The 25,911-nt window shown below is 41.0% G+C and overlaps 2 pseudogenes; both read right to left on the reverse strand.

Annotated features, from left to right (window-relative positions):
• Nucleotides 1-897: 897 nt before the first annotated feature.
• On the reverse strand, nt 898-1,784 carry LOC150019079 (small nuclear ribonucleoprotein-associated protein B pseudogene; annotated as a pseudogene).
• A 136-nt stretch (nt 1,785-1,920) lies between these two features.
• Nucleotides 1,921-25,911, reverse strand: part of LOC150019080 (SNRPN upstream reading frame protein pseudogene) — a 78,949-nt pseudogene continuing 54,958 nt past the window's right edge.

A 25,911-nucleotide genomic window follows, 5' to 3' on the forward strand; every position in this document is an offset into this window, starting at 1 on the left:
TCACTCACCCTTTCTGGACATTCTTTTCTTTTTTCTCCCTCTCCCCAGCTTTATTGAGGTAGAACTGATAAGTGAAATTGTAAGATGTTTAAAATGTACATAGTGAAAATTTGATATCCATATACATTGTGAAAGGATTCCCCCATTTAGTTATCTCATCCATCACTTCACATAGCTGTGTTTTTATGTGTGTATGAGAACATTAAATTTCAATTATACAATACAGTGTTATCAATTATAGTGACTAAGTTTACAGTAAATCCTCAGGATTTGTATCATCTTATACTTAAAGTTTGTACTCTTTTACCAAGCTCTCCCCATTTCCTCACTCCCAGCCCCTGACAACCAATTTTCTACTCTCTGTTTCTATCAGCTCATTAAAAGAAAAAAGAACTTATTGGGGTATATTGGTTAATAAAATTATATAGATTGAAGGTGTACAATTCTATAATACATCATCTGTATTGTGTCTTCACCACCCCTAATCAAGTCTCCTTCTATCACCATTTATCCCCTCATACCCTCTCCCACCAACTTCCTCTCCAACAGTCACCACGCTGTTGTCTGTGTCTATTAGGCTTTTTAAATTAATCCCTTCACATTTTTCACCCACAACTTCCTCCCCTCTTACAGGTGACAGTCTGTTCTCATTCTATTAATCTGTTTCTATTTTGTCTGTTAGTCCACTTCGTTCATTAGATTCCACGTATGAGTGAAATCATATGGTATTTGTCTTTCTCTGACTGGCTTATTCACTTAACATATGCTCTCCAGGTCCATTTATGTTCTTGCAAAAGGTAAGATTTCTGGTTTTTATTTTATTTTATTTTATTTACTGCATAGAGGTATTCCATTAGGTAAATGTACAACAGTTTTTTAAATTGTTCTATGCATTTATTAGCAAATATTAATGCTGCAGAGGGAACAGAGGCTCACAAACACTCTACACAGTTTCACGAGACACAGTGCAGGCAAAGGGTGACTAAGGACCAACAGCATCCCAAGGTCTTGGTGGATGCATTCCTGGGGGATGTGGACCTCTGATTCCTGGTGAAGGGGGTCTCATCCCTGGAGGAGGCATGCCTATCGGGGTCCCCTGAGTAGGGGGAAGCCCAATTTGTGGGCCCATGGGTGTTCTCATACCAGGGAGAGGAGCCATAATGCCTGGAGGGGGGTTTGCCCAGCCCACAGGTGTGATTGGAGTTCCCCGACCTGGTGGGTACAGAGTAGGGGCTCCAGCAATGCTGGCAATGGCTGCCACAGTGGCATCTGTGAGAGTACCTCATCCGTGTGGAGTCATTACCTGCTGGGAGGGTTCCCCTACCCCTCAGATTAGACCTGCTAGTCCCCCAGGAGCGTATGGAATTGGAACACCAGCTGGGACTCCTCTGCCTGTGGTCCTGCCACCCCAGGGCCTCCTTCGGTTCTTGCCAGTGGTATGCAAGCAATGCCAGTAACTTTGGGGGGAGGTCCCTCCACCGTCATGGAAACCAAGTTCTCCCCATGCAGCAGCACCAGACCAAAGACCTGCTTCTCTTCACAATCTGGCTGTTTTGCTTTCTTTGGCTTGATCTTCCTGAAGTCATCACAATTTCAGAGGATCAAGTTCATATGCTTGTCAAAAGCCTTAAAGGTGTTGATGGAGATACAGCCATCTTGCAGGATGCACCTCATCCTGTAATCTAAATGTTGCAGCATCTTGCTGCTCTTTCCCACAGTCATGATTGCTGTTCCACCAAATCCAGTGTCCACAGTACAATTTTAGGATCCTTAAGACCTAAGGGAAGACTATACAGATACAGGTATGACGCAGGTTCTGCTACAAACAATGCAAGCTGGGGCAGAAGCTTCAAACAGTAGGTAGAGTCTGTTTTCTTGCTTGCAATCAGCTACCTGGGACTGGGATGTCTCAAGACTGCTTTAACCACCCATGGGTGTCTCAGTTAGGAAAGTGTGCCTCAGTTCCACCTGGAAGTTCACCACAGGTGCTTGCTGCTGCTGCTGGGATCACCTTGGGTACAGCTGGCACTCTCGGTTGCTCAGGGAGGCTGTCCTCCTGCATTTGACCCTCACTTCCACCTTGGATGCGTGATGTTTGATGGTCCTTCTCAAGTGTAAGCGGTCCCAGGGATGGAGGTTGCTTCAGTCACACAGCCGGGCTGATCCTGGCATGGCCTCCACGTGCACATACTTGAGGCACCCCATGTAAAGTCCAGGCTTGCTGCCTCCTGTAACCCTCTGAGGCCCACAGTGACGAAGGAGCTGCATGTCATTTCTTGGGACCAACAAGCCCCTTCGCCTTCCTCCCACAATTACAACAGCTTTTTTTATCTACTCATCTATTGATGCAGGGGTCCAGAACCCTTGGGCTGTGGACTGATACCCATCCAAGGCTAACTAGGAACCAGGCCTCAAAGCAGAAATTGAGTGGCTGGAGAGGGAGCCAACCCTTAGTTTGAATTACTGTCTGAGCTCTGCCTCCTGTGCCCCACCCTCCACAACCCTCTGTCTGTGGAAAAATTGTCTTCCATGAAACCGGTCCCTGGTGTCAAAAAGGTTGGGGGGCACTGTATTGATGGACATTTGGGCTGCTTCCAAATCTTGGCTATTATAAATAACACTGCTATGAACATAGGGGTGCATATATTCTTTTGAATCAGTGTTTTCGATATCTTTGGATATATTCCCAGAAGTGGAATTGCTGGTACATAAGTCAGTTCCATATTTAACTGTTAGAGGTAACTCCATGCTGTTTTCCACAGTGGCTGTACCAGTCTGCATTCCCACCAACAGTGTTCTTTTCTCCACATCCTCGCCAGCACTTGTTATTTGTTGATTTGTTAATGATGGTCATTCTGACCACTGTGAGTGGTATCTCCTTGTGGTTTTAATTTGTATCTCTCTGATGGCTAGCGATGTTGACTGAGCGTTCTTTCATATGCCTATGGGCCCTCTGTATGTCCACCTTGGAGAATTGTTTGTTCAGATCCTTTGCCCATTTTTAAATTGGATTGTTTGTCTTCCTGGAGTTGAGTCATATGTATTCTTTATATATTCTGGAGATCACACTGTGGTCTGAGGTAACATTAGCAAATATGTTTTCCCATATGGTTGGTTCCATTTTTATTTTGTTGATGTTTTCTTTAGACGAGCAGAAGTGTTTTAGTTTGATGTAGTCTCATTTGTTTATTCTTTTCTTTATTTCCCCGGCCCTAGAGAATATATTGGTGAAAATATTGCTGCATGGTTTATCTAAAATTTTACTGCCTATGTTTTACTTTAAGACTTTTATGGTGTCACAGCATACATTTCGATCTTTTATCCATCTTAAGTTTATTCTGGTGTGTGGTGTAAGTTGGTGGTCTAGTTTCATGTTTTTCATGTACCTGTCCAGATTTCCCAACACCATTTGTGGAAGAGGCTATTTTTACTCAATTTATTGCTCCTGCCCCCTTTGTCAAGTATTAATTGACCACAGAGACCTGGGTTTATTTCTGGGTTTTCTATTCTGTTCCATTGATCTATATGTCTGTTCTTATGCTAGTACCAGAATGTTTTGATTACAGTGGCCTTGTAGTATACTTTGATATCGGGTATTGCAATCCCTCCTACTTTGTTCTTTTTTCTCGAGATTGCTGAGGGTATTTGAGGTTATTATTGATTCCATATAAATTTTTGAAATGTTTTTTCTAATTCTGTGAAATATGTCATTGGTATTTTAATAGGGATTGCATTGAATCTATAAATCGCTTTGGGTAGTATGGACATTTTAATGATGTTGATTCTTCCCATCCATGAACACAGTGTATGCTTCCATTTATTTCTATCTTCCTTAATATCTTTCTTCAGTATTCTGTAGTTTTCTGAGTACAGTTCTTTTACCTAGTACTTTATTTTTATTGTTGCTTTAGTAAGTGGTGCTTTTTTCATAATTTCTGTTTCGATGTGTCATTGTTGATGTACAGATTAATTCAGTTTCTGAGTATTAACTTTGTATTTAGCTATTTTGCCTAATTAACTTATTAAGTAAAGTAGCTTTTTGGTAGAGTCTATAGGGTTTTCTGTGTACACTATCATGTCATCTGCAAAAAATGACTTTTATTTCCTTCCTTCAAATTTGTATGCCTTTTATTTCTTTTTCTTCTCTAATCATTGTGGCTAGAATACCCAATACTATGTTGAATAAAAGTGGTGAAAGTGGACACCCTGTCTTATTCCTGAACTTACAGGGAAAGCTTTTAGTTTTGTCTGTTGAGTATGATGTTGGCTGTAGGTTTCTTGTATATGACCTTTAGTATGTTGAGGTATGTTTTCTTTACTCCCACTTTGCTTAATGTTTGATCATAAATGGGTTCTGTACTTTATCAAATGCTTTTTTCTACATCTATTGATATGATCCTGTGATTTTTGTCTTTCATTTTGTTTATATGGTGTATTACGTTTATTCGTCGGCAGCCGTCCGTCTCGAGAGACGATGGCGTAGCTTCTTGAGAGTCTATCTGCACCGCCGAGAATGGCTGTGCAGTCCGATTCGGGAGTGACAATCCCTGCCGCACTTGGTACAGGTGAAGGCAGATGGCTGTTGTTGCTGCTGCTGACGCTGCTTCCGCCTCGATCTTTTCTGGACCGCCTCCTCGCTGCGCGCAGCCTCCGCGCGTGACGTACCTTGCCTGACCGCGAGCCTCCAGGCTAGGCGGTCGTCTGCTTGAACTTCCCATGTGTTGAGATTGATGGAGCATTGTGTCATGTCCTTTTTGCAGATGTCTTTGAACTGCAGTTTTGGGCGCCCTGTCATCCTCTTGCCTTCTGCTAGCTCGCCGTAGAGGAGGTCTTTGGGGATACGGCCTGCATCCATTCTTTTGACATGGCCGAGCCACCTGAGGCGTCTCTCGCTAAGAACTGCATGCAAACTGCTCATATTGGCTCGCTTCAGCACCTCGGTGTTGGGGACCTTATCCTGCCAGGCGACATGCAGGACGCGTCGCAGGCACCTCATGTGGAAGCTGTTGAGTTTCCTTTCGTGCCTTGCGTAGGTGGTCCACGTCTCGCTGCCATAGAGGAGAGTGCTGAGTACGCAGGCTTGGTAGATGCGCAGTCTGGTTTTCTCAGTGAGGCTGGGATTGTTCCACGCTCGCCGGTTCAGTCTGGCCATAACTGTGGCTGCCCTGGCGATTCTCCGGTTGACCTCCAAGTCGACTGACAGAGAGCTCGAGATGGTGGACCCGAGGTAAGTGAAGTCGTTGACAACCTCCAGGGTGTATCCGTCGATGGTGATGCATGGGGGAGTCCCCGTGCCTTGAGCCATAACATTCGTCTTCGTCAGGCTGATGGCTAGTCCGAACTCCTTGCATGCGTGGGAAAGGCAAGTGACTAGCTGCTGGAGTCCCTCTTCGCAGTGTGATGTCAAAGCTGTGTCGTCGGCGAAGAGCATCTCACGGATGAGCACCTCTTTGACTTTGGTCTTGGCTCGTAGACGGGCCAGGTTGTAGAGCTTGCCATCGGATCTGGTGTGAATGAAGACACCCTCGCTGCAGTCCTTAAAGGCATATTGGAGAAGCATGGAGAAGAAGATTCCGAACAGCGTAGGCGCGAGGACGCAGCCCTGCTTTACTCCGCTGCTGACTGGGAAGGCCTCAGAGGTTGCGCCGTTGTAGGACACCGTGCTGTGCATGTTGTCGTGAAAGGACATGACCACAGCAAGCAGATGTGGTGGACAGCCAATCTTCCGTAGCAAGCTGAAGAGTCCGCTTCGACTGACCAGATCAAACGCCTTCGTGAGGTCAATAAAGGCGAGGTAGAGTGGTTTATGCTGCTTGTGACACTTCTCCTGCAGCTGGCGTAGGGAGAAGATCATGTCCACTGTTGATCGGCCAGCTCTGAAGCCACACTGGGACTCTGGGTAGACGCGGGAAGCAAGGGTCTGCAGGCGGGCAAGAGCGACCCGGGCGAATACTTTGCCGACGACGCTGAGGAGAGAGATGCCCCAGTAGTTGTTGCAGTCGCTGCGGTCTCCTTTGTTCTTGTACATGGTGATAATGTTGGCGTCTCTCATATCCTGGGGGATGTAACCCTCCTTCCAGCAGAGACAGAGTAGATGGTGGAGCGGCTGTAGCAGGACTGGTTTCCCGCTCTTTAGGATTTCTGGAGGGATTCCGTCGCTTCCTGGTGCTTTCCCGCAAGTGAGGCGGTCGATGGCTTTGCCAAGCTCTGCCGCAGTAGGTGGGGTGTCTAGCTCCTCCATGACTGGTAGGTCTGGGATGGTGTTAAGAGCAGTGTCTGTTACGGTGTTCTTCGTTGCGTACAGCTCGAGGTAGTGCTCGGTCCACCGCCGCATTTGCTGTTCCTGGTCAGTGATGACCTCACCTGTCTTGGACTTAAGGGGGGCGATCTTGGAGGGGATTGGGCCTGTTGCCTTCTTGATACCCTCATACATTCCTCGTGCGTTGCCTATATCGGCGGCTTCCTGAATGCTTCTGCACAGGTTTAGCCAATAGGTGTTGGCACAGTGGCGGGCGGTCTTCTGGACTTTGTTCCTGGCAGCCCGTAGAGCTTGAAGTGTACTGGGAGTGGGCGTGACCTTGTAAGCCAGTAGGGCCTTCCTCTTAGCCTCGATCACGGGTTCCATTTCTTCCCAGTGAGCCTCGTACCAGTCAGCGTTCTTCCGCTCTTTCTTCCCGTAAGCAATAATGGCGGAGTTGTATATGGCGTCGCGGAGACGTGGCCAATTGGATTCGATAATGTCATCTGCCGCCACTCCCTCGCCGAGTGCATCTTCCATCTTGTTGATGAATTGCTGGGTCTTAACTGGGTTGCTGGCACAACTGGTGTTGATGCGTGGGCGACCCTTCATCTTGGAGTGGTGCAACCTCTTCGGCATTATGCGCACCTTACTTACCACGAGGGCATGGTCCGTGTCGCAGTCTGCACTGTGGTAGCTGCGGGTGAGGAGGGTGCTGCCAATATCCGTTCTTCTGGTGATGACGAGGTCAAGCTGGTGCCAATGGCGGGAGCGGGGGTGCCTCCATGACACCTGGTGGATCTCTTTGCACTTGAAGAATGTGTTTGTCACGCACAGGCCGTGGTGCTCAAGCAGTCGCTGACCATTCTCATTGATCTTTCCTCTCCCAAAGTTTCCAAGGCAGGTGGGCCAGGCCATGTGGTCGGCTCCTACTCTTGCGTTGAAGTCTCCAAGGAGATAGAGAGCGTTACTTCTGGGAATCTTGGATAACGCTTCGTCCAGTGCATGGTAGAACTGTTCTTTCTCTTCGGTGGTGGCGCAGAGGGTTGGGGCATACGCGCTAAGAATGCTGACTGGGCCGAAAGTTGTTGACAATCGGAGGGTAAGTAATCTCTCTGTGCCTCCTGTGGGTGGCTCTATGGAGTTAACAAGCGTGTTCTTCACAGCGAACCCAACACCGTGCTGTCTTGGTTGGTCCGGAGACTTCCCTTGCCAGTAGAAGGTGTAGTTGGTTTCTCTGATAGTTCCGTTGTCGGCCAACCGGGTCTCCTGTAGAGCCGCAATGTCGATGTTTAGTCGTGCCAGTTCCCTATCGATGACAGCGGTTTTCCTGGCACCCTTGATCCACGGAAGGTCTGCAGTAAGTCCGGGGCACATGGTCCTGATGTTCCAGCTAGCGAGGCGAAGAGCCGGAGGCTTCTTTCTTGTTGTTTGCTTGGAATTAACTGGTGCGGGTGTTTTGTGGCCCACTTTTCGAGAGGCGCCTCTCTGATCCCCACGCACCCAGTGGGGCAGGCGAGCCATGGCGAGACGGTAGCTGTCCAGTGAGGTGCGATGACCTCTCCCACCGTCAGAGGAGACCCCTGGCGCTCGTTTCCTTCGCCAATCGAATGAGCTTATAACCGGTATCTGTCTCCTCCCATGTTGAGTCGACATCTTGCGATGACGCTGGAGTGTCCTCTCAAGTGAAACTGAAGCTACAGAGCCTGGGCAGGGTGATATGGAGGGTCTGCTGTTGCCCATGCAGCAGACCCCCCCTCTCTTCGCAGCTGAAGGGTCCAAGGGAAAGACAAAGTCAATACAGCTTGGCTTCAGGTGCGCCGCAGGAGTTGCCGGTGTTGACTACAATGTCAAACCGCCTTAGGGACTCCGGCTCCGGATTTTCTGTCAGGGTTTACTCCCTTAGCCTTTCCCCTGAAGAGGTATGCCGCAAGGCAGCGGAGGTTTTTTGGGGTCAGAGTTTTCCTTCTCTGATTTTAGAGATGTCCTTCCTCTTTCCTCCTTTACAGTCTTGAGGGCAGCATTTACAGGCTAAAATAGAAAACTGGCAGTGTAACCTTCTAAGCAGATACTACCAATACCCTGCTTGGCTATACTCACCCAACAATAAACATCTCTTAAATGTCCTCCAAGTGCCATGCCTCGAATTAGTAAATGGCAGTGCAATGGCAGCCAAACATTTGGATCAGTTTCACTAAGTAAACCACCAACACAAGTAGGTTTTTAAAACAATAGAATAGTGTCTCATTTTATTAAAAATAATAACTATTTTTAAGCAACTTACCAGCAACACTGAATAAAAACCTGGCTGTGTTTCCCACTGTTTCAACTGCTCCTCAGCTGGCTTTAACACAGCAGTATCCTGACTGGTGGCCTGAGTTAAGACTTGAAGAACAACAGTGCTGGCACTATTGAGATCCATGGAAACCAATTGGCTCAGTCCGAATAGCCCGGCTCTCCAGCTTCCACTGTCCAACACGAAGTGGCGTCGGTTGGTCCCGCGCCCCACGCTTGCAAGTCCACGCGCCGCCGCCCACTGATGCCGAAAGCGGCTTCTAGGAACGCGCCATGTTCTGAGTCGCAGCTCTAAACGATGCGGACGCTAGAATATTCTACCATTATAATATTATAATATTATCAAAACAATAAACCCAACTCACCCCCTCTCCCGCAATCACATCCCTCCCCGTTGTCCATGTCCATGAGTCATTTATACGGGTTCCTTGACTAAACCCTTCCCTTACTTATAACCCTTCTCTCCCTCTCCTCTCCCCCCTATTGACTGCTATTCTGTTCTTTGTTCCATTTAGTTCCTTTGTTTGTGTTGTTCTTTAGTTTCCTATATTAGGTGATATCATATGGTATTTTTCTTTCTTGGCCTGGCTTATTTCACTAAGCATAATTCTCTCTAGTTCCATTCATGTTGTTGCAAATGGCAGGAGTTCCTTCTTTCTCTCTGCTGCATATTATTCCATTGTGTAAATGTACCACAGTTTTTTGATCCACTCACCTACAGATGGGCACTTAGGTTGTTTCCAGCACTTAACTATTGTAAACAGTGCTGCTATGAACATAGGGGTGCATAAGTTCTCTTGAATTGGTGTTTCAAGATTCTTTGGGTATAATCCTAGTAGTGGAGTCGCTGGTTCAAAAGGCAGTTCCATTTTTCATCTTTTGAGGTAATTCCATACTGTTCTCCATAGTGGCTGCACCAGTCTGCATTCCCTCCAACAGTGCAGTAGGGTTCCCGTTTCTCCACATCCTCGCCAGCACTTGTTGCTTGTTGATTTGTTGATGATGGCCATTCTGACTGGTGTAAAATGGTATCTCATTGTGGTTTTTATTTGCATCTCCCTGATGGCTAATGATGTTGAGCATTTTTTCATGTGTCTATGGACCTTCTGTATGTCCTCTTCAGAGAAGTGTTTGTTCAGGTCCTTTGCCCATTTTTTAATTGGGTTGTTTGTTTTCTTGATGTTGAGTCGTATAAGCTCTTTATATATTTTGGAAATCAGTCCCCTGTCTGTGATGTCATTGGCAAATATGTTTTCCCATATGGTTGGTTTCCTTTTCATCTTGCTGCTGTTTTCTTTTGCTGAGCAGAAACTCTTTATTTGATATAATCCCATTTATTTATTTTTTTCTTTATTTCTCTTGCTTTAGGAGATGTATCCGTGAAGAAATTGTTACATGAGATATCTGATATTTTCTTGCCTATGTTTTCCTCTAGAAACTTTATGGTGTCACGGCTTACATTTAAGTCTTTCACCCATCTTGAGTTTATTCTCGTGTGTGGTGTAAGTTGGTGGTCTAGTTTCATTTTTTTGCAGGTCCCTATCCAGTTCACCCAGCACCATTTGTTAAAGAGGCTCTTATCAGTCCATTTTATGTTCCTTCCTCCTTTATCAAATATTAGCTGGCCATAGAGGCCTGGGTTTATTTCTGGACACTCTATTCTGTTCCACTGATCTATATGTCTGTTCTTATGCCAGTACCAAATTGTTCTGATTACAGTGGCTTTGTAGGATTGTTTGATATCTGGTGTTGTGATTCCTCCTACTGTGTTCTTCTGTCTCAAGATTGCTTTTGCTATTCGGGGTCTTTTTTGGTTCCATATGAATTTATGGAGTATTTGTTCTAGGTCTGTGAAATATGTAATTGGTATTTTAATAGGGATTGCATTGAATCTGTAAATTGCTTTGGGTAGTATGGCTATTTTGATGATGTTGATTCTTCCCATCCAAGAACATGGTATTTGCTTCCATTTATTTGTATCTTCCTTAATTTCTTTCTTCAATGTTATGTAATTTTCAGAGTACAGGTCTTTTATCTCTTTGGTTAAGTTTACTCCTAGGTACTTTATTTTTCTTGTTGCTATAGTAAATGGTATTTTCTTTTTTGTCTCTGTCTCTGATATTTTATTCTTGGTGTACAGAAATGTCTTAGATTTCTGTATATTTATTTTGTACCCTGCGATTTTGCCAAATTCACTTATTATATCGAGTAGTCTTTTAGTGGAGTTTATAGGATTTTCTAGGTATACTATCATGTCATCTGCCTATAATGAAAGTTTTACTTCCTCTTTCACAATTTGGATGCCTTTTATTTGTTTTTCTTGTCTGATTGCTGTGGCTAGGACTTCCAACACTATGTTGAAAAGGAGTGGACAGAGTGGACAACCTTGTCTAGTTCCTGAGTTCAGGGGGAATGCTTTCAGTTTTTGTCCATTGGGTATGATGTTGGCTTCAAGCTTCTCATATATAGCCTTAATTATGTTAAGGTATGCTCCCTCTATTCCCATTTTGCTGAGTGTTTTCATCATAAATGGATGTTGTACTTTATCAAATGCTTTTTCTGCATCTATAGATATGATCATGTGATTTTTGTCTTTCATTCTGTTTAGGTGATGTATTATATTCATTGATTTGCGAATATTAAACCATCCTTGCATCCCTGGAATGAAGCCCACTTGATCATGATGTATGATCTTTTTGACTTATTGCTGGATCTTGTTTGCCAATATTTTATTGAGGATTTGAGCATCTATGTTCATCAGTGATATTGGCCTGTAGTTTTCTTTCTTTGTTGTGTCTTGACCTGGTTTGGGGATTAGGATAATACTGGCTTCATAAAAAGAGTTTGGGATCTTCCCCTCTTCTTGGATTTTTTGGAACAGTTTGAGGAGTATAGGAGTTAGTTCTTCCCTGAATGTTTCTAGAATTCGCCTGTGAAGCCATCCGGTCCGGGGCTTTTGTGTGCAGGGAGATTTTTGATTACTGTTTCAATTTCCTTCTTTGTTATTGGTCTGTTGAGACTTTCTACTTCTTCTTGATTCAGTTTTGGAAGGTTGTATGTTTCTAGAAATTTGTTCATTTCTTCTAGATTGTCAAATTTCTTGTCATAAAGTTGTCTGTAGTAATTTCTAACTATCATTTGTATTTCTGAGGTATCAGTCGTGATTTCTCCTCTTTCATTTCTGATTTTGTTTATTTGGCTCTTCTCTCTTTTTTTCTTGATTAGACTGGCTAGAGGCTTGTCGATTTTGTTTATTTTTTCGAAGAACCAGCTCCTAGTTTTGTTGATCTTTTGGATTGTTTGTTTAGTCTCTATGTCATTTAGTTCTACTCTGATCTTGATGATTTTGTTCCTTCTTCTTGCCCTAGGCTTTGTTTGTTGTTGTTGTTCTAGTTCTTGTAGCTTTATGGTTAGGTTTTTTATTTGATATTCTTTTATCCTTTTCAGATATGCCTGTATTGCTATGAACTTCCCTCTCAGGACTGCTTTTGCTGTGTCCCACAGGTTTTGGGCTGTTTTGTGCTCATTATCATTAGTTTCTAGAAATTTCTTGATTTCTTCTTTGATGTCATTGTTAACCCATTTGTTATTTAATAGCTTGTTATATAATCTCCATGAGTTTGGGTGTCTCTCATTTTTTCTCTGAGGTTGATTTCTAGTTTCAAAGCATTGTGACCTGAAAAGATACTTGATATGATTTCAATTTTTTGAATTTGTTGAGGCTTGTTTTGTGACCTATCATGTGGTCTATCTTTGAAAATGTCCCATGTGCCTTTGAAAAGAATGTATATTTTGCTTCTTTGGGGTGAAAAGTTCTATATATATCAGTTAGATCCATGTGGTTTAGTGTGTTGTTCAATGCCTGTATATCCTTGGTGTTTCTTTGCTTTGATGATCTGTCTATTGTTGATAATGGAGTGTTGAAGTCCCCTACTATGAGTGTGTTGTTGTTGATATCCTTTTAGTGGTCTTCTAGTATTTGCTTTAGGCATTTGGGTGCTCCTATGTTGGGTGCATATATGTTTATCAAAGTCATATCTTCTTGATGGATTGTTCCTTTAAGTATTATGAAATGTCCTTCTTTGTCTCTTTTTATTGCCCTTGCTTTGAAATCCATTTTGTCTGATATGAGGACTGCTACCCCGGCTTTTTTTTCCTGTCCATTTGCTTGGAATATTTTTTATATCCCTTTACTTTCAGTCTATGTAAATCTTTTGTTTTCAGGTGTGTTTCTTGTAGACAGCAAATATGTGGGTCCTGTTTTCTTATCCATTCCGTTACCCTATGTCTTTTAATGGGAGCATTTAATCCATTTACATTTAAGGTTATTATTGATGTGTATTTATTCATTGCCCTTTGTACCTCTGTTCCTCTCTTCTCTTGTTCTTTTCTTCTTTTTTCTTAGAACACTCCCTTTAGCACCTCTTGCAATGCTGGTTTGGTGGAGATGTATTCTTTCAGTCTTCCTTTGTCTGAGAAACTCCTTATTTCACCTTCTATTTTGAATGAGAGCCTTGCTGGGTAGAGTATTTTTGGTTGTAGGCCTTTGTTTTTCATTGCTTGAAATATTTTTGACCATTCCCTTCTGACTTGTAATGTTTCTGTTGAGAAATCAGTTGATAGCCTTATCGGAGCTCCCTTGTATGTTATTTGCTGTTTTTCTCTTCCTGCTTTTAGGATTCTCTTTGTCTTGGAATGTTGCCATTTTAACTATGATGTACCTTGGAGTGGGTTTTGGGGGGTTCCTCTTCATTGGAACTCTCTGTGCTTCCTGAACTTGTATAACTTTTTCTCTCATCAGGTTCGGAAATTTTTCTGTCACTATTTCTCCTATCAGTTTTTCAATTTCATGGTCCTTTTCTTCTCCCTCTCTAATTCCTATGATCCTGATATTATTTCTTATCATGCTATCCTGTAATTCCCTTACATCTTGTTCATATTTTTTCAATCTTTTTTCATTTTGCTCTATTATCTGGGAGTTTTTCTCTACATTGTCTTCTAACTCACTAATCCGATCCTCTTCTTCGTTTAGTCTGCTTTTGACTGATTCTACTGTGTTTTTCAGTTCAGAGATTGCATTCTTAAGTTCTTCCTGGTTCTTGTTAACAGTTTCTATGTCTTTTTTTATGCTGTTGTAGTTCTCTGCAAGTTCCCTGTAATTTTCTTGGAGCTGTTGGTAACTTCCTTGGAGGTTGTCATAGTTGATTTTAAGGATGTCGAGTATACTGAGCTTATTTACCACCATTGTTTTGAATTCCATGTCTGACATTTGGGCTATGTCTATTTCATCTATCTCTCTTTCTGACGATTCCTCTTTTCTCTTCATTGAGGAGTTATTTTTGCATCTTACCATGTTGGATTCTTTTTGTTTTTATTTATTTATTTATTTATTTGTTTGTTTTTTTGTGGGGGTAGTCTGCTTTGACTTCCCTTCTTTGTGGTGTGAGATTCTTTATCAGAGATCTGGAGGTTTCAGTGGTGCAGTCTCTTTGATATCCTGAGCCTGATGTTCTTGAGTTATCCTTTATGTCGTTTGTTTATGCTGTTTGGTTATATTTCAGATGTTCTTTGGTAGGATCTTCCTTCTGGCTAGTTGGTTGAGAGTCACTCTATCCGCTTTGTCTTGAGTTCTTTTGTGGATATGCTGTTAAAAACATAAACACACAGCCCAGGCAGGAGATCCACATCCTCAAAAAGTATCCCCCACTCTCTATCCCGTTATCGTCAGCCAACGAGCCCGTATTAATATAAATGTAAAGAAATTAGAGCTTTTATACTATAAGAAGAATAGACAAGAGTTGTTTTGGGGGAGGAAAAATATAATTTTTGATAGAGGGGGTGATAGATTAATAATAGTTGAGACTGTGCAAGCCAGTAGGGAATATTTACATTGTATGTTAATAAAAATAGAAGAAAAGAATGGAAAGATGCATAATATAGTAAGAAAGTGGGATTGTATTGTATTGGGTTTATATAGTAATTATATTTTATTATTTAGAGTTATAGGGGGGCTAAACTAGACAAACGAACAAACAACGATTAAAGAGAAAGGATGAGAAGGAGAGCTTATATGCAACACGTTAGAGATAAAGTTTGTTATTCTTTTTGGAAGGGGAGAAAAAAGAAACACCCCCCAAAAATAACCCAAAAAAAGAGAAGAAAGAAAAGAAGAAAGAAAGAAAGGAAGAAAATAAAGAATATAGAAGAAAGAAACAAAGAAGAAAGAGAGAAAAAAATTGAAAAAAATATCCCCCAACCCCCCAAAAAACCCAAGGAAAGAGAAGAAAGAAAACAATAGAGAAAGAAAGAAAGAAAAGAAAGAATAAAGAATAAAGAAAGAAAGAAGAGAGAAAAAAATTTAAAAAAAAAAGGGATGTTTTTACTCAGTTTAGCCTTGGTCTGTCGCCTTCTTTTTCTGCGTCCGCAGCTGGTCTAGTGTGGCGGTTCAGAGGTTCTTGTTTCTTGAAGCACTGGTGTGCGCCCGCGGTTGCCGCAATGGTGCGCACCCGCCGTTGCTGGCACGGCGCGCTCCCTTGCTGCCCGCTGGAGCCAGTTGAGGTGTCCTTGCGCTTGAGCCCCTGCACGGGCAGGGCGGCCCCAGAGCTTGCCCTGCGATTGGCACCTATTGTTGCAGGGCTGGGGTGTTTTCGCGTTCGTGCTGAGGTGTCCCTGCATGCATCCCTGCACGCGCGGGTGGCCCGAGAGCTTCCCCGCGATTGGCGCCTATTGTTGCCGGGCAGAGGTGTTTTTGCGCGCGCCGGTGCCCTTAGTCCCGCTGAGCCGAGCTCCAGGAGTTGGTCTCTCACCTCTTAGGGCGGGGCCCCTGGACACTTGTGCACAGTGGAAGTGAGCATCTGTGAGTCGCTGCCGCCCGCTGTTCCCGTGCTGCAGCCGCCCGCTTTCCCTCACCCGTCTGGGCGGGCATGAACAGAGCTTGTGCTAGTGGTCTGCGTTCCGGTCTGGGGTCTGGCGCCCACAGGAGCTGTCTAGGGGTGTCTGCGCATGGTCCTCTGCATGTTCAGTGGGCCCTCCCTGTGCCCGTTGGGGCACTGATCTTATGTCTGTTGGGGAGTGTCCGAGGGACACCTGGACTCACGGCCCTGCCCACCTGAGCCAGTGAGTGAGAACACTTCCCTATGCGTGCCCCCGCGACCCAAGGGTAGGGTTGTGGGTGGATGAGCGCGCCTCTGCGCCTGCGCTCCTCAAGAATGGCCTACCACCCCCAAACTTTCCTCCCCTCTCCACCATCCACTAGAGAAAAATATAAAGGAGAATTATGTTCTCACTTGCCCAGCAGCATGCTGTCTCCTGTCCTTTGGCACCAATGCCACTTGGCCGAGTCCCGTCTCTGCCAGCGGGCAGAGATCCGCTCTCCTCCCGACTCCTCTCCGGGGCAGCCTGTGGTTGCCAAAAAGCCTTTGTGTGCTTCCCGCCGCAGCTCGGGCAGCCACCCCAGTCAGGAATCCCGTTTCATCCCCTTTTCCTCCACTATCCTCACTAAACAGGTTGTTCCCAGGTGGATTTTCTCCAATCTAGCAGTGCCTTGGCTCAACTCCTGCCAGTGTCCAGCTGCTCACTGAGATGTTCTGTCTGCAATTAGCCCAAACTGCAGACGGGTCTTGGGAGCCTGAAACCGCAGCCTCTCCTCACTCCTCCGCCATCTTACTTCAAGCCCTTTTCTTAAAGTTTTTGGAATAGTTTGAGAAGGATAGGAGTTAGCTCTTCCTTAAATATTTTTTAAAATTTGCCTGTGAAGCTGTCCAGTCCAGGGCTTTTGTGTGCTTGGAGTGTTTTGATTACTGCTTCAATTTCACTAGTTGTTATCAATCTATTCAGGCTTTCTGCTTCTTGATGCAGTTTGGGAGAGTATATGTTTCCAGAAATTTTTCCATTTCCCCCAGGTTGTCAAATTCTTTGGCATACAGTTGTTCATAGTAATTTCTTACAATCCTTTTTATTTCTATGGTATTGGTTGTAACTTCTCCTCTTCTGTTTCTTATATTACTTATTTGGGTCCTCTATCATTTTTTCTTGATGAGTCTGGTTAAATGCTTGTTGGTTTTGTTAATATTTTCAAAGAACCAACTCCTGGATTTATTGATCCTTTGAATTGTTCTTTTAGTCTCTATGTCATTTAGTTCTGCTCTGATCTTGATTATTTCCTTCCTTGTACTTGCTTGGGCTTTGTTTGTTGTTGTTACTGTAGCTCTTGTAGATGTAGGATTAGGTTGTTTGTTTGAAAATTTTCTATCTTTCTTAGGTAGATCTGTATTGCTATGATCTTCCTTCTCAGTACTGCCTCCGCTTTGTTCCAAAGATTTTGGAGTGTGTTGTGTTCATTTTTGTTGTTGTTGTTTGTTATCAGGCACTTTTTGATCTTACTTCATCTCATTCTTAACCCATTCATTAGGCAAAATAGCTAAATACGAAGTTAATACTCAGAAATTGAATTAATGTGAATGTTTTTGAGTGTTTTCCTTGATGTTGATTTCTAGTTTAAGCTAGATCTAAGAAGATGCTTGATATAATTTCCATTTTCTTGAATTTATTAAGGCTTGTTTTGTGTCCTACCATGTGGTCTCTTTGAAAATATTCCATATGCATTTGAAATAAATGTATATTTTACCTCTCTGGGATGAAAGGGTTTGTATATATCAATGAAGTCCATTTGATCTAGAGTGTTGTTCAATGCCACACTATTCTTGTTGTTTCTTTGCTTTGATGTCTATCCATTGTTGACAATGGGGTGTTAAAATCCCCTATTATAAGTGAGTTAATGTGAATGTCTTTCTTGAGTCCTCTAAGATTTTTCTTGTATATTTGGGTGCTCCTATTTTGGGTACATATATGTTTACAAGGGTTATATCTTCTGAGTGGTTGATCCCTTAAATATTATGAATTGTCCTTCTCTGTCTCTTTATGGCCTTTGTTTTAAAATCTATTTTGTCTGATATAAGTATTAGTACTTTGGCTTTTTTAATGTCATTTTTCTTGTAATAATTTTTTCCTCCTTCCACTTTCAGTCTATGTAGATCTTTTGTTCTGAGGTGGGTCCCTTGTAGACAGCCCATCTGTAGGTCATGTTTTCTTATCCATACAACTACTCTGTGTCCTTTGATTGGAGCATTTAATCCATTTACATTTAAGGTTATTACTGATAGGTGCTTGTTCATTGCCATTTTCCCCTTTGTACCTATGTTCCTCTCTGTCCTGCTCTGTTTCTTCATCCTCTTACTGCAGTCCCTTCAGCATTTCTTGCAATGCTGGTTTGGTGGAGATGTATTATTTTAGCCTTATTTTATCTAAGAGACTCCTTATTTTACCTTTCATTTTAAATGAGAGCTTTGCTGGGTAGAGTAGTCTTGATTTCAGTCCTTTGCTTTTCATTACTTGGAATATTTCTTGCCATTCCCTTCTGGCTGGTAATGTTTCTGTTTAATAATCAGCTGATAGCCTTATTGGAGCTCCATTTTATATTGTTTGCTTTTTCTCTCTTGCTGCCTTTAAAATTCTCTCTTTGTCTTTTCATTTTGTCATTTTAATTGTGATGTGTCTTGTCGGGGTCTCTTAGGGTTCATCTTAATTGGGTCTTTTGTTCTTCCTAGACTTGCGTGACTTTTCTCTTATCAAGTTAGGGAATTTTTCTTTCATTACTTTTTCAAAAAGGCTTTCTATCTTTGCTCCTATCCTTCTTCCTTTGGCATTCCTATGATATTGATATTATTGCAGTTCATGTTGTTCTGCAGCTCCCTTAAAATCTCTTTGTTCTTTTTGGGTATTTTTTTGTTTTGTTGCTCAGTCTGGTAATTTTTTTTCTGCCTTGTCCTCCAGCTCCCTGATACGATCCTCTGCTTCATCAAGTTTGCCTTTAATTTCCTCTACTGTGTTCTTCATTTCAGTAATTGTATTCTTCATTTTCTCCTAGCCCTTGTTGATATTTTTCCATTACCTTTTAATGCTGTTGTAGTTTTCAGTAAGTTCTTGTAGCTTCCCTGGAGTTTTTTTTAGTTTTACTGAGTTCATTGAGCTTCCCTTATGACCATTATTTTGACTCAATCTCTGATAGTTCACTTACCTCTTTTTCATTTTGCACTCTTTCTGGGGATTCTTCCTTTCCTTTTGATTGAGGGTTGTTTCTTTGTCTCCCCATTTTAGGCGACTGTTATTGTTTGTTTCTGCTTCTTAGATTGATCTGCTTTGACTCCCTGTCTTCGTGGTGTGACCTTCTGTGTTAAGAGATCTGTGGGACTCAGTGATGCAGTCTCCTTGATCTCCTAAGCTGGATGCTCTTGGGATGCCCTTTATGCCATTTATGTGGGTTCTCTGGTTGTAACTGGGTTTTGTTTTGTTTTTGTTGGGTCATTCTTTGGTGGGTCCTTCCCTCTGGACAGCTGACTGAAAGTCACTCGACCCACCACATCTTATATGCTGTTTACAGGTGCTGCCAAAACAAAGAAACACACACACCCCAAAATAATCCCCACCCACAATCACAGTTTCAACAGCAAATAACCAGTATTAAACAGGTATAAATAGATTAAGACTATTATAAGAAAAGAAAAATTAATATGTAATGAGTAACTGAAAGAAAAATAATTTTTGAAAGTGTAGTAGGAGGAGCAAAAATAAGAGTAGGGAATGACAGAAAGAAAGCAAAATTTACATTATAAATGAAAAATGGAGGGAAGAAGGCAGAATGAAGTAAGAGAAGGTAAGCATATAGTATTAGGTTAAATAGAAATTAAATATATATATATATATATATATTGTGAGATAGAGAACAAAAAAATAAAGAAAAAGAAAAAAGAAAGAAGAAACAGGAACCAAATTGGAGAAAAAAATTTACCACAACACTATCGACAACCAACGAGCAAAGATTAATATAGATAGGCTGGGAATGAGAAGGTAAAAAGAAAGAAAAAAGGGGCTTAAGAAATGTCTAGAGGAAAAGGAAGTGATTTTGAGATGATAGAGAAGGAATGCTAAGAGTGAGGAATGAAAACCAGGTTAACACAAGGAAGAAGCAAAATTTAAAACAAAAAAAGAGAAAGGACAGGAAGAAGTCACTGTGGAGTAGGAGAAGAGAATGGTAAAATTTGAGATTTGAATACAAAAATAGTGAAAATCTGGAATAGAATTGAAGAAATGCAGCAACAGCCACCATATCCACAGCCAATAAACAAAGATTGATCAAGATGGAAATAGTATAAAGGTATTTTCATAATGGAAATAGGAATGTGAGATAACTGATTACAAGAAAAATGGTTTTGAGCAGCTGGAGAGGGGAGAAATATTAAAGAGTGTGGAATGGAAACTGGTCAGAGCAAGAAAGAAAGAATTTAAAACAAAAATAAGAAGAGAAAATAGGAAGGTAAAATGGGGTTAGAGAAGAGAAGAGTGAAATATAAGGTTTGAAATAAACTGTAATATAAAAACTAGTGATTTAATATGCACAAACTTGGACAAGTAATGAATGTTATAAGATATGCAGGAGAGAAAATAACACAGATCATGAAGATTGAGGTGGAATTCGTCTCAGTACTATTTAGTGTTTACCACTTTCTTCTTTTTCTGGATCTGTCCATGGTGATGTCAGATCATGTCTGAGTCTGGCTGTAGGCAGGCAGCCTGTTTGAGACTACCCATGATCCACAGTCTGCAGCTGCCTCTTTCAGTTTTTAATCTAGTCAGTCTGTAATCAGCAGTCAGGCTTGAGAACCACAGTGTGTGGCAGAGTAATTCCTGTGGGTGGGGCTATTGCTTCCCTTCAAGCTGATGCCACTTGGAGGCAAGTGGTCTGCCCAAGCAATATGGCTTCTGCAGTATGGGGAATGACTCAGCATGAGGATCCCATTGGCTGCTTCCTCAGTTCTCTCCACACAGTCACCTTCCCCCAAACTTCCAAGTGTGTCTAGTCCACTCTTCCCCCTTTAGCTGGAGCCCAGGGTAAGTGGGTGTGAATTAAATTTTATGCATTGACCTTTTAAGAAGCTGTCTGTGACTCTAGCCATCTCTCCCTGGCAGGCAGATACCCTGCAGGTTTTTGCTGCTGAATGCTATCTGGGCTCCCCTCTGGGTCTGATGCTGTAGGCTGGGGATCCCAGCTTGGGGTTTAGACCCCACACTTCTCAGGGAGAACCCCTTGGCCACTGAAATTTCTCTCTAGCACTTCAGCTGCCACCCTGGGGGCCCAGTCATCCCTCTTGTGTCTCCTCCACACTCTGTACCAATCTCACTGAGATGAAGTTGCTTCTTCTGTTCAACTGTGGTTATAAGATGTCTCTTCAGCTATTGTTCAGTTAGTTATTATGGATTACTTCTCCACAATTTAGTTGTAACTACAGAGTGGTCCCAGGAGGAGGTCAGTGCAGCTACCACTAACTCCTCTGCCATCTTGTATCTCCTAAAGTTATGGTTTTATTTCTGGGCTCTCTGTTCTGGTTTACTGATTTATATGTCTGTTTTTATGCCACTACAATGACCTTGTAGTATACTTTGATATCAGGTAGCATGATTCCTCCAACTTTGTTCTTCTTTCTTAAGATTGCTGTGACTATTTGAGGTCTTTAGTGGTTTCATAGAATTTTTTGGAATATTTATTCTAGTTCTGTGAAATATGCCATTGGTATCTTGATAGGAATTGTATTGAATCTATAGATGGCTTTAGGTAGCATGTACATTTTAATGATGTTAACTCTTACAGTCCATGAACACAATATATGCTTCCATTTATTTGTGTTTTCTTCAGTTTCTTTCTTTATTGTCTTATAATTTTACATCCTTGGTTAAATTTATTCCTAGATATTTTATTTTATTTTTATGGAGCAATTGTGAATGGTATTATTTTCTTGGTCTCCCTTTCTCATTGTTCATTACTTGTGTGTAAAAATGTAACTGACTTCTGGATATTTAATTTGTTTCCTGCTACTTTCCTGAATTTATTTATCAGTTCTAGTAGTTTTTTGGTGCAATATTTAGGGTTCTCTATCTACAATATCATTTCATTGGCAAATAATGGCAGTTTTACATCTTCCTTTCTAATCTGGATGCCTTTTGTTTTTTCTTCTTGTTTGATTGCTGTGACTAGGATTTCCAGTACTACATTGACTAAGACTGGTAAATGCGAATATCCCTGTCTTATTCCTGATATTAAGGGAAACACTTGTAGTTTTTGCCCAATGAGTATGTTTGCTGTGAGTTTGCCATGTATGACCTTTATTATGTTGAAATATGTTACCTCTATTCCCACTTTGCTGATAGTTGGTTTTTTTTTTTTTTTTTTGCTGGATTTTATCAAATGCTTTTTCTGCATCTATCATATGACCATGTGGCTTTTATCTTTATTTTGTTTATGTGGTGTATCACGTTTGTTGATTTGTGGATATTGCACCAAACTTCCCCCCCCCCAGGATAAATACCACTTGATCATGGAACTTAATATATTGCTGGATCCAGTTTGCTAATATTTTCTTGAGGAATTTTGCATCTATGTCCATTAGGGATATTGGCTTATAATTTTCTTCCTTTGTAGTGTCTTTAACTCATTTGTAATTAAGATAATTTTAGCCTCATAAAATGAGCTAGGAAGTCTTCTCTCCTCTTGAAATTTTGATGTTAGTTCTTCTTCAAATGTTTGGTAAAATTTACCTGTGAAGCCATCCTGTCCAGAACTTTTGTTTGTTGGAAGCTTGTTTTATTACTTCTTCAATTTTACCAGTTGTAACCTGTTTACAGTAGTCCCTCTCTATATTGCAGTTTACTTATCATGGCCTCACTGTATCATGGGATTTTAAAAAATTATTATATTTAATTATTTATTGTGGATTTTTTGCTATATCGTGGGATTTTGCAGTAATGTATACATATGTTGTTAAAGTTACGTATGTTGTTATAAAGTTATGTAGGTTTAAGAGTGTAGAATATGTTTAAGAACATAACCAGTGTTTATAAAAGTGTGGAAAAGGTTAATAAGGGAGTGGAAAAGGTTAATAAGGGACTGGGAATAGTTTATAAGTGTGTGGGAAGGATTAATAAAGCCTTAAAATATATATAAATACTAAAATAAATTTAAAATCCTACTTCATGGATTTTCACCGATCACAGGGCAGTCTAGAAGGTAATACCCACGATAAGTGAGGGAATACTGTATTCAGATTTTCTGATTTTTCCTGATTCAGTTTTGAAAGGTTGTATGTCTCTAGAAATTTATTTATTTCATCCAGACTCTCTAATATGTTGGCAAATAGTTGTTTGTAATATTTTTTTACAATCCTTTGTATTTGGTGTCAGCTGTTACTTCTTCTCTTTTATTTCTGATTTTATTTATTTGGGTTCTTTTTCTTTCTTGATGAGTCTAGTTAAAAGTTTGTCACTTTTGTTTACCTTTTCAAAGACCAGTACTTGGTTTCGCTGGTTTTTGTAATTTGTTTAGTCTCTACTTTGTTGCATTCTGCTTTGCAACTTATTTTATTCTATTCACTTTATCCTTTGTTTATTGTTTTTCAAGTTCCTTGTATTGTAAAGTTAGATTTTTTTATTTGAGTTTTTCTTGTTTTTTTGAGATAGGCTTGTAATGTTATGAATTTCCCTCTTAGAACTGCTTTCACTATGTCCCATAGATTTGGGGTCATTGTATTCTCATTTTCATTTGTTTCAAGATATCTTTATATTTATTCCTTGATCTCATTATTAACCCATTCATTGTTTAGTAACAGGTTTAGCTTTCATGTCTTTGTGTGTTTTTCAGTTTTTTTCTTGTGACTGATTTCTAGTTTCGTATTATTATGGTCAGAAAAAATTCTTGATATTTAAATTCAGCTGATTTAGTGTGTCATTTAAGGCTGCTGTTTCCTTGTAGATTTTCTCTCTGGAAGATCTATCCATTGATGTCAATGGCATGTTAAAATCTACTACCACTGTATTACTCTTCCTTTATGTCCATAAAGATTTGCTTTATATTCTTAGATGCTCCTATGTTGGGTATGTAAATGTTTACCAGAGTAATATTCTCTTGTTGGATTCCTTCTTTTATCATTATGTAATTTTCTTCTTTGTCTCTTATATAGCCTTTATTTAAAGTCGATTTTGTCAAATATAAGTATTGGTACCCCTGGTTTTTTATTTTTTTATTTTCATGTGCATAAAATATCTTTTCCCATCCCTTTACTTTTATTCTGTGTATATCTTTCACTCTGAGGTGGATCTTAAGATAATATCTATATGGGTTTTTAAAAATTATTTATTCTGCTGCCCTTTTTTGTTGTTTTGTTGGGGCAATATAAGCCATTTACATTTAGAGTGATTATGATAGGTACGTATTTGCTGCTATTTTATTCTTTTAACTATGATCCTCCTCCTCTTCCTCCTTCTCCCTCTTGTTGTTGTTTGTTGGTGTTGCTCTTCATCCTCTCCTCCTCCTCCTCCTCCTTCTTGTTCTTGTTCTTGTTCTTGTTCTTCAAGCAGGTCCTTTAATACTTCTCTTGATACTGCTTTGCTGGTAACAAACTCACTTAACTTTTTCTTGTCTGTGAAGCTCTTTTTTGTTCTTCAATTCTAAATGATAGCTTGGTTGGGTAGAGTAATCTTAGTTGTAGGTCCTTGATTTTCATCACTTTGGATATTTCTTGCCAGTTCCTTCTGGCCTGCAAATTTTCTGTTGAGAAATAAGCTGACACTCTTATGGGAGCACCTTTGTATTTAACTAACGTTTTTCTCTTGCTGCTTTTAAAATTCTCTACTTGTCTTTAATCTTTGCCTTTGAAATTTTAATGTATCTTAGTGTGGGCCTGTTTGGGTTCATCTTGTTTGGGACTCTCTGTGCTACCTGGACTTGTGTGTCTTCTTCATTCACCATATTAGGGTAATTTTCACTCACTATTTCTTCAATTAAGTTTTTAATCCCTTGCTCTCTCTTCTCTTTCTGGTACCTCTATGATGCAGATGTACCTCTATGCTTCATGTTCTCCCAAAGATCCCTTAAATTATCCTCATTTTCTCACAATTATTTTTTCTTTTTGCTACTCTGATTGGGTGTTTTATTCTACTTTGTCTTCCAGATTGCTGATTCAGTCCTCTGCTTCATCTAACCTACTGTTTATTCCTTATAACCTACTGTGTATTCTCCACTTCAGATATTGTGTTCTTCATTTATGAATGGTTGTTTTCTGTGGTTTCAATTCCATTTTACATGCTGTTGTAGTTCTCGTAAGTTCCCTGAACATTTTTATAACCATTTTTCTTAAGGCTTTATCTGATAAGTTGGTTGCCTCCATTTCATTTATCTTATTTATTTATTTATTTATTTATTTATTTTCTTGAGGTTCTTTCTATCTTTTAATTTGGGGCATTTTTTGACTCCCCATTTTGTATTTGTCTCCTTCTTTGTGTTTTTTTCTATGTATTTGGTAGATCTGCTACACTTCCCAGTCTTGGTAGGGGACCTTATGTAATAAGTGTCCTCTGGATCCAGTGGTACACTCTCCTTGACCACCTGAGCTGGGTTCTCCAGGAATATCCCTTGTGTGGGTTATGTGGGCCCTCCTGTTATAACTGAGTCTTGGTTGCTATTGGCCCATTTATTAATGGGATTGACCCTCAGGCTGGCTGACTGAGGCTCAACCCTGATCATGGCACATGAGCTACTCTGCAGGTGCTGACCACGTGATGCAAAATTTGCCTCAGCAGGGTGACTGCCAAGATCTTCTTTTGAATATGCTGCTTGTGAACCTCATTGGATTTTTCTCTGATGTCTGAATCTGGCCAGTGAGTGTCTTTGTTCTGTGCCTCTGTTAGGGACTCTGGTGCAGAACAGTGTCATATTCTGTCTGTACCTTGCCATTGGCAAGCTGTTTGGAGCTACAAAGTGATCTACGGCTACTTCCATTGGCTACTTCTGCTAGGCCTGGGTATGTGTGTGGGAAGAATATGAGTTTCACTTTTATTTTTATTTTTTATATTCCACATATAAATGATACTATGTAGTATTTTTCTTTCTCTTTCTGGCTATTTTGCTTAACATATGTCCTCAAGATCTATGCATGTTGTCACAAATGATAGAGTTTCCTTTTCTCTCATGGCTGAATGATATTTCATTGTGTATATATATCTCACATCTTCTTTATCCACTCATCAGATGATAGGCACTTAAGTTGTGTCCATATCTTGGCTATTGTGGATAATGCTGTAGTGAACATGGAATGCAGTTGTCTCTTTGATATCCTTTCTTCATTTCTTTCAGATAAACAGCCAGAAGTGAGATTGCTGGATCATATGGTATGTTCATTTTTAACTTCTTGAGACACTTCCATACTTTCTTCATAGTGGTTGCACTATTTACATTCCTGCCAACAGTGCAGAAGAGTTCCCGTTTCTCTGTATCC

The sequence above is a fragment of the Furipterus horrens genome, unplaced genomic scaffold (assembly GCF_987537825.1).
Source record: "Furipterus horrens unplaced genomic scaffold, mFurHor1.1.pri manual_scaffold_2, whole genome shotgun sequence".
NCBI lineage: Eukaryota > Metazoa > Chordata > Mammalia > Chiroptera > Furipteridae > Furipterus > Furipterus horrens.